Consider the following 9,553-nt stretch of genomic DNA (forward strand, 5'->3'; position numbering starts at 1 on the left):
CGAGTCCACCAAATGATGCCAAAATTTCTTTCTATTTCGGCACAGAGCATATATATTAAGAATATGTATGTTACCCAGGAACTCGCACAAGTTACCAGCAAGAAATATGCCAGCAAAACAAGAGAAAGCCCGAAGCTGAGCCCGGTTTGGATCCCAGATGGCAATCAGACCTCCAGAAAATCCAGCTGCGTCTATGGCGGCCATGTGCCAAGTTGGAAACATTCGACGAAAATAAACAGTCGATTGGACAACGGGATGCATAGTTTCTTGAATAAGAATGATGAATGGACGGTGGATGGAGATTAATTCCTTCAGGGCAAGAAATTTCGGAGCCGCCCCAAGCCCCCGCATATTAAGAGAAAGAATAAATGTCATATGGGGCGCTTGTTGGGCAGCTGTGCTCCAAGGGCCCTAGATGTTGTTGTTTTGGCAATGGGGATATCAATGGGAGTGGATGATTTCGGGTGACGAGGGACAAATGTATTATGAAGATGGCCACGGAAGTGTTGGTTGTCCTTAGACTTCTTTTTTCTCACAATGATATTGCCCCTAGATGTTGGGCTAATATGGGGGGAGGTGGGGCTTGTAGGTTTATGAATGGTGAGGGATCGGAGGTCCAGAGATTTCTTTTGCAGAAGGAATTCCACATCACTATCCACCGAAAAAAAGGGCGATGTGATTGGAGGGGATTGGGAGGTAGGATTTGGGTTGATGGTGGTCGATTTTGAAGGGGTAGTATGGGGTGATGATATTGATTGCGTATGACAGATATGGTTTGTTGTCAGAGGGTATTTTATGGAAGGCTGAGGAGGCACATTTTTTGGAGGGGAAGGAAAGTCGGGGGTGTGGAAGGGAAAAACAGAAGGCATGGAGGTAGTTAGTAGGTCCACGTCATCCAAAGGAGGGAAGGATGTGGAAGGAATTTGCGATGATTTTGGATGATTTTTTAATGATAAAATAGAAGAGTGTGGATTCGGAGTACCTGAGTGGAATGGGGGATTTCTCCCACGTGGAGGGGTCTTCGAACCACCGAGAGAAGAACCATTAGAGCTTTGAAAGATGTTCCGATTTAGAGAGCAATTGTGCGATTTATTTTCTACTATAGGACGGGCTCTCCATCGGCGGGGGCATTGTGCCAGTAGATGACCAGTTCGGTGGCAGTTTATGCAACAGAATGGGACTCCCCAATAGTCCAGACGCTAAGTGAGTATCGAGTCATTCCAGCTGATAGATATGTGGTTGGGAAATCCACCCCTGTAGTTCTTTTCTATGAGAATCCAAGCAACTCTCTTGTCCAGAGCTCCTAGGTAGTTGGGATCCACATAAACAAATTTTCCAATTCTCTGATATCTTGTAGAGTTTTGGGAGCCCAATATTCAATAGGAAGACCTGGTAGTTTGACCCAGATTAAATTTTTTTGAGGAGTGTCCCTTGAGGGATCAAAACCAAAGTACCATGAATACAGGGCAAGGAAGCTGTGTTCGTTTACCCATGGAGAGTTGCAGATAAGCTCCAGCTCTTCGTGGCATAAAAAATGAAAACTATACCAACCATTAAGCAGCTTGTCCACTGTTGGCATATAGTCTAGGAGAGCATGCCATTTAGTTTTTAACCAAGCTCGCATAGTCTGTTCATCCATCTTAGAAAAATACCATTTTCCGACTAGTGCGCGATCTTGCAGACTGGTGATTCTGTAAGAGAGGTCTTCATAGCCAAAAGACAAGCTTGGGGCAGGTTCAGATATTTTGATGGCATGTGCAGGGTGATGAGGACGTCAGTTTTGTCCCAATTGTGGGTGCGCATGCAGAGGGGGAGGTGCATGTTGTCCATGTGGCAGCCTTTTTGTAGGAAGGGAGCCATTCCCCGTGGCATAGTTAGTGGTCCCCTCCGAACCCCTGGTTGCCGCGTAGTTTTCCAGGTCAGCGGATGTGTCACTTGTCGAGTCATCAACAAAATAGGCAGGAGTGGTCATTCCAAATGACCGTTCAGCTTCCAGAGTTTCTTATATAGGGCCATATTTATATGCGGGGTCAGAGTTTGACATCCCCATTATGAATGAGGAAAATGGCTGTGGAGAATGCAACCATAAGAAAGGGACACGGTATGTACTATGTGTCCCGTAGTGTTAAGATTAGGATCCTTCCAAATAAGGGGAAGTCTAGGAATTCCCCAGGATAGTAAAGGGGGGGCATCAAAGTACCTCGAGAAGGTTGACAAATTAATAATAAAACCTAAACGGACGCCACCAGTTGAGAGCCAGATCAGGTCATTAAGACGAGATTTGAAACCGGAGAATAAAATATGGTTAAGACTGTCAGAAGGGAAAGATCTGAGATCCCCAGAGATAGGGTCACCTCTGACAAAATAGAGTTTATTGAGAGTTCCAATGCACTGCAAAAAATTCGAATGTCGGAATTTTTCGAAGGATGCCAGAATCCGGGCGGGTGACGCCAGAGAAAACTCGAAGGAGGGAAGTAGGTTAATGGTGGATTTGTAGAGAGCGGAGACGCTGTGATAGAATTAATATGCTTGAGAATGTAATATGTCATCGCAACAGCAACAACAAAAGCATCCTGGGAGAATCCACCAGCAAGAACAGAATTTGAAGCTGATAGAGCTGCAAGGTCGAGATATTATGAAGGAGTTTTTCCAGCGGAGGAAGAGAGAACTATAATCAGTCATCTGTAAACATTCAGAGTAAGATGAATTGGAACAGCTAGAATCACTCCAAATGTGCAACTGGACTATTGGATGTGGGGAAGAAATGGAGCTTAATGATGCATTTAAGTATGTATATCGAGATACAAAAATAATGAAAATGTGTAAGATTTCCCAGAGTGGGAATTCGAGGGAAGTAAGAATAAGGTTGTTCATTCTATGCAACGGCACCAGATATTGAGAAGATAGGAAAAACACAGTTATTTTCGCTATAGAAATAAACCCATCAGGGTAGTTAGGGAGATGTGTACAAATGACACCTGAAGTAGCAAGGGCAAAGCCTATTTCCACCTCTATAGATCCATTAATGCACCTTCTAAGTACATCGGTACATGGGAACTCTGACATCTATTTACCAGTCAATCGATATACTTAATTTTCAGGTGAACACTTTCTGGTTAATAGTTATGGAGATGTTCATGATATGATCATCCATCCATCTGGTTGTTTGTATTAATGGCCATGAAACACAGAAGCATGCATAAGATAGGCCCATCCATTCCTCTGATATTGATAGCCATGAAATGGCCTCATACGAAACACAAGACCCGCCCCGCCCAAATTCGAAATTTGAACTTGTACCGATGTATTAATGGGGTCGGAAATATTGGTTGCCCTCTACTAGTGTTCTTCTGAAACTGAAACCTGTGTTTGTAGCCATAAATCAATCATGGGTGAATGCTTAATTATAGCCGGACCTCTCTCTGTTCTGCCAGCTGAATCTGGTTCCGAGAGTGACGATGATAGATCGATGTCGCGGCAATCGCCACCGAGAATGGATCAGCGAGGAAGAATGGACTATCACTATTCAACAGAATTGCGATGTTGATTGCCTGCGATCGCCGTCCGCTGTGTCGATATTTAAAGTTCCCAACTTCCTGAAAGACTAAAAAAAAAGAAGCATATGTTCCTAAAATAGTTTCGTTGGGTCTGTATCATCACAGGAAAGCAGAGCTCCCTTCCATGGATAATCACAAAGGAAGAGCCCTGCGTAGAATGACGACGCAGTTTAATATCAAAAGGAACCTCGCCAACGTTCCAAATAATATGAATTTCTCCCGAAGCAAAGAATGTGATCCTGCAGGTGGAGGACGAAATCAGGGAGGGCTACGAAGAAAAAATCGATTGCGACGGAGAGAACCTCGCTATGATGCTCAGTTTCGACTGGTTGCTTCATTTTAGAGGTATTGAGGACTCTGGGCGGCGACAAATTCCCAGTAGCGGGCGCGAGTAATTACTATGAACCTATTTTTGAGAGAAATAAGATTGATTACATTGGGTTCGATATACTGAATGACATTTTGATGCTCGAGAATCAAATCCCCGTAACCATTCTCCGAAAGCTGCTACAACTGGAGCTCGACTCAGTCCCTATTGTTGAGGTCCAGAGAAAGCTTTTCAAAGTGTTGGTAAAAGCTACAAGGTCCAAGTTTTATCCTTTCAATTAAAATATGAGTAATTGGTCATGGCCGCAGCCAGATAAACATGTTCAGCATCTTCTGGGCTTGTTGTACGGGCTGATTGTCTATGCAGATGATCAAATCAACCCCAACTGTCACGCCCCTACACCTGCGGTAATCTTCCAACCACTTATAGCGAGGTGCGGCACCACCGAATGCTTTCTTTTCACCAATACTAACATTCATGGACTATACCTACTTTCACTTTAACGTTACTTAGCTTGTGTTTCGCAACCAAGTAAACATGCATTCATCCTTTATACTCAATGAAGCCCATAATCATTCATTATCCATAGCAATTATAACAAGAACATCAACAATTGCAACAAGTATAAAGGGGAGGGGCAACTCCCCGTAATGTGAGTCTGCTCGATAATATATTAAGAATATCAGTTACAATATACAAGTGTGTCTTGGCCAAACCAAGTCTCACACTTAGCCAAATTTACAAAGAGAGGCAACCCTGCCTTTTTCCAACATTGTGCACCTCTTGCGTGAAGGGTGGTGCTCACCCGAGCCACCTAACACCCTTGCCAAATCCTACACAAAATCTGCACCTCAGAACCAACCCCGGGCACACCTTGCCCAACCTTCGTCTAAACCATCACGAAGTACCTCTATGCGTTCTACAAGCCTAGCGCATGAGCTATGCGCTTTACCCCTGTAAATCTGCGCACTCTAGACTTGCGCACTACCTTAAAGCGAAGTAGCTTGAGATGAATTGATGCAAATGAGCTCCAACGCTCACTTATATATACACATTATAACGTGGGGCCATATTGGGCGGTGGCACTCCAGCCGACCCCCAAACCATGGCAAACGCACCCATAAAGCACTCCTTTTACAGTCGGCCATGCCTCAACGCAAGCCTCCTCCAAGTCGTAGTATAAAAGCTCCATTGGTTCCACGCATTTCCTAAGTGTCGCAAGTCGCCACTTCTTTCGTCGCATAGAACTCGTACAAATGTTGCATTTCCTCCATAACATTGTCGCACGTTCGTTCGGCGTGTGCCCGTCGTGCGCCCACGCGCCCGCCCGTGCCCCCGCGCGCTCGCCCGTGCCCTCGTGCACGGCGACTTCGCCTGGCGCCCGTCGCACCATCGCTCGTAGGCCTTACATTCTCCTCCATCTGAAATCGTTGTCGTCCTCGAAAACATACCATCCTAGTAGCCATCCACCAAGATCATCCCTATCCATGATGTTGACCCCGCCACATAAAGCAAACATGCTTGCAACATATGTAGAGCCTCATCTCCATCATGCTTCGACTTAGTGACCAATTGCCACCAAGCTCACCATACCAAGGTATGCACCTCCATCAGATGTCATCTCGATCGATGATTACCGACCCCATGTCACAATCTCCATTGCAACATCTCATGTTGTCCTCATCATGTGTCCCCATGTGAACCTCTGTCATGATACTCCAACATAATGCTAACACATCTCTGTACACTTCCGGACCTCATGTCTGAACTAGTCAGGTGATCAGTCCAACTATCACGCTCAAACCATGAGAGTGAACATCCTCATGCCATCATCAGTTGTTCCTCAAACATCTGCCACATCCTCGACTCATCAAGAATCTATCTCCATAATCCATGCTCAGGTCCATGGAACTCCATCCATCCCATCTGCAACATGTTGTCCATGATGTTTGGTGTCAATGTGCTATATGAAATCAGCCACATCTATCCCAACATCATCACCCACATGTGTGTCTCCTCCATATGAAGATACCCTCTCTTCAAAAATCGACTCTCGAATTGCCACATCCAGGTGCATGAAGCAACCTCCATCATATCCGCAATGTGCCATCCCTCAAGTCATCCATAGAAACAAGTATGCACTTGTCTCATCTATCCATGTGCTTCCCATGATCATAGATCAATCAGCTCCCATGTGTCAAAGTAGTTGAGTCTTGGCTCAACCCATGCCCAAGTCAAGGCATCATCATCATCGTAACTCTATCACTCCAAAGTGTCTCATATCGATCCTCCACATCAAGTCACTCTTCCAAGCCATGCCCATACATGTACTTTGAAAGTATGCATCCCATACTGCATCAAAGTCTCTTGACCTCAGCTCCTCAATGCATCAGATCCTCCAAGTCCACCATGTATGAAGTCCCTAAAAGTCACAACAATCTCATGTCATCATGAGCTCCATAATCTGCTCACCCAAGTCCATGGCCTTGTTGTACAAGAGTGCACAACCTCTCCATCGGCTCATAAGTAATAAGTCTCCATGTCACACTAGCAAACCCCTCTGCACAACATCTCTTCTTTGGCACTCTTCATTGGATGCCCCTAAGTGACACCTCTACAAGTACTCCCACATAATGTCCCTGCATAAGACTTCCCTGCTCCATGTCTCCAACCTGATGTCCATGACTAAGTTGTCCATGTAGTCCAACCAAGTAGACCCATCACAACAATCGATCATCCTTATCCAAGTCTACAACCTTCGGTTTAGTGAACTCGGTCACCCAACCATATCATCATGTCATGAGTCCCTCCATCATAGCTCCTCCACCAAAGTGTCCACCAAGACTTGCTCTCGGTCTCGGCCATGAGAAGTCCACCCAAGCATCATCATCATACCTCAAATGTGTGCCCTCCTCAATATGTCCATGAGTCATGCCGGGCACTTAGCCAATCTTCCACATGGCTAAAGCATGACCCATTCCTCCACAACGATCATCATGTTCCTCCCTTGTCAAGGGCCTTTGCACCTTCTACCATAAGGTCACAAACAACCCCAACAAGTCCTGCAACAATCAACAATCCTTGCTTCTCCATACAAGGTCTCATCATAGTCATCCATGGTAAGATCCTCCCTAGCATTGGCAAACTGGCTTTGCCCTTCTCTGCATACGGTCCATCTACCAAATGCTCAAATGAAACACAAGTACCAATAATACTTACATCACCATCATCATCATGAGGCTCCTCCATGTGAGTCTCCTCATCCATCCATGTCTGCAAACCGCACGATCCTGGTCCAACTTGATCAATCTCAAGTTCATCCTCCATCATTGTCATGTCTGCAACATCTTCGATTATCACGGCTTCCTCTTCCTTGATAGCACAATCTGCAACTTCACCTTTCTCCATTGTCCATCCAAGTTGAAGAAGCTCGTCCTCAACATTCTTTTCCAAGTCTGCAAGCTTCTCTCAAATCCAGGGAATCTCTTCTTTCAACCTCTTTAACCTATCCAAGGTAAGCAAGAGCTTCCCTTCAACTTCTCCCAAACTTGCCATGCCTTGTCGTTCAGCTTGGCCCAAGCACTAGGCTTCACTCTTGCTAAACCTGCTTTCGCTGTCACGAGCAACCCTGCTCAAACCGAGTCTTGAAACTACCTTCAAATGCTTCAACACCTGAACCTGTTCAAGTCTCAATATAACCTGTCATCAACTTCCAAGTGTATGCACACTTGCTTCACCTAGCTTCCTGCAAGACTTCTCCAAGTCTTCAAACCTGCTCTGATACCACCTTCACTTTAGTTAAGGTGTGTAGCAACTTACACCTTCAATACTCTGAATCAGTTGCTCTGATACCAACTGTCACGCCCCTACACCTGCGGTAGTCTTCCAACCGCTTATAGCGAAGTGCGGCACCACCGAATGCTTTCTTTTCACCAATACTAACATTCATGGACTACGCCTACTTTCACTTTAACGTTACTTAGCTTGTGTTTCGCAACCAAGTAAACATGCATTTATCCTTTATACTCAATGAAGCCCATACTCATTCATTATCCATAGAAATTATAACAAGAACATCAACAATTGCAACAAGTATAAAGGGGAGGGGCAACTCCCCGTAATGTGAGTCTGCCCGATAATATATTAAGAATATCAGTTACAATATACAAGTGTGTCTTAGCCAAACCAAGTCTCACACTTAGCCAAATTTACAAAGAGAGGCAACCCTGCCTTTTTACAACATTGTGCACCTCTTGCACGAAGGGCGGTGCTCACCCGAGCCACCTAACACCCTTGCCAAGTCCTACACAAAATTTGCACCTCAGAATCAACCCCGGGCACACCTTGCCCAACCTTCATCTAAACCATCAAGTGCAAAGTAGCTCTGTGCGTTCTACAAGCCTAGCGCATGAGCTATGCGCTTTACCCCTGTAAATCTGCGCACTCTAGACTTGCGCACTACCTTAGAGCGAAGTAGCTTGAGATGAATTGATGCAAATGAGCTCCAACACTCACTTATATATACACATTATAATGTGGGGCCATATTGGGCAGTGGCACTCCAGCCGACCCCCAAACCATGGCAAACACACCCATAAAGCACTCCTTTTACAGTCGGCCATGCCTCAACGCAAGCCTCCTCCAAGTCGTAGTATAAAAGCTCCATTCGTTCCATGCATTTCATAAGTGTCGCAAGTCGCCACTTCTTTCGTCGCATAGAACTCGTACAAACGTCGCATTTCCTCCGCAACATTGTCGCACGTCCGTTCGACGCGCGCCCATCGTGTGCCTGCCAGCGCGCCCGCGCTCTCGTGCACAGCGACTTCACCCAACGCCCGTCGCACCATCGCTCGGAGGCCTTACACCAACGGCCTAGGCGAAGGAGCAGAAAATGACGTCAAACGCATCCCTCATGCAGTGGAATTAAGAAATGCTGGGATCAAATTTGAGCAATCGGATGGAGGCATCAAGAAGATTAGATTTGAGGCTAAGAGAGCCACAATTTGTCTTCCGCCGATCAATATCACAGACCAGACAGAGGTACTCTTCCGTAACCTAGTAGCATTTGAGGTGTGCAAGGCATCTAAAATCAATTATGTGACGTGTTACCTGAGTTTGATGGACGAGCTGATCGACTCTGATGAAGACGTGGCTGTGATGAGAAGAAGTAACATCGTTACAAATTACCTTGGGAGCGACGCAGAGGTTGCCGATCTCTTCAATGGTCTATGTAAGGGAGTCACCGTTAGCCGGGTAGATGTACTCAGGCAACTGAAACGACAAGTGAATGTTCAGTACAGAAGTAAATTCAAGGTTTGGTTTGCCGAGCTCATGAAGGAGCATTTCTCATCGCCGTGGAGAAGTTTAGCTCTGGCGGCGGCAATTATTGTAGTGTTGCTTACCACTGTGCAAACCCTCTTCTCAATATTCTCAGTATATAAACCATGATCTCAGGTGGCCTTTCAAATGATTTTTCTTTTTCAAATCACTGCATTACAATAGTATGTGATCTGACGCTTTCTATTTATTTTTTCAGACGAAAAAAACAGACTTTCATTCCTTAACATAGAAAGTCACATATTTTCATGGATTATATCAGATCGTCCTTAACATAGAAAGTTACATATTTTCATGGATTATATCAGATCGTACTAAGAAGATAACATTG

General features: G+C 45.2%; 1 pseudogene; it reads left to right on the forward strand.

Moving 5' to 3' along the window:
• The first annotated feature begins 3,458 nt into the window (after positions 1-3,458).
• LOC149154259 (putative UPF0481 protein At3g02645) lies at positions 3,459-9,333 on the forward strand (annotated as a pseudogene).
• Positions 9,334-9,553: the final 220 nt, after the last annotated feature.

Source organism: Pinus tabuliformis, chromosome 9 (genome assembly GCF_031772625.1).
Source record: "Pinus tabuliformis cultivar Carrire ecotype Pingquan chromosome 9, CPIR1, whole genome shotgun sequence".
NCBI classification, from domain to species: domain Eukaryota; kingdom Viridiplantae; phylum Streptophyta; class Pinopsida; order Pinales; family Pinaceae; genus Pinus; species Pinus tabuliformis.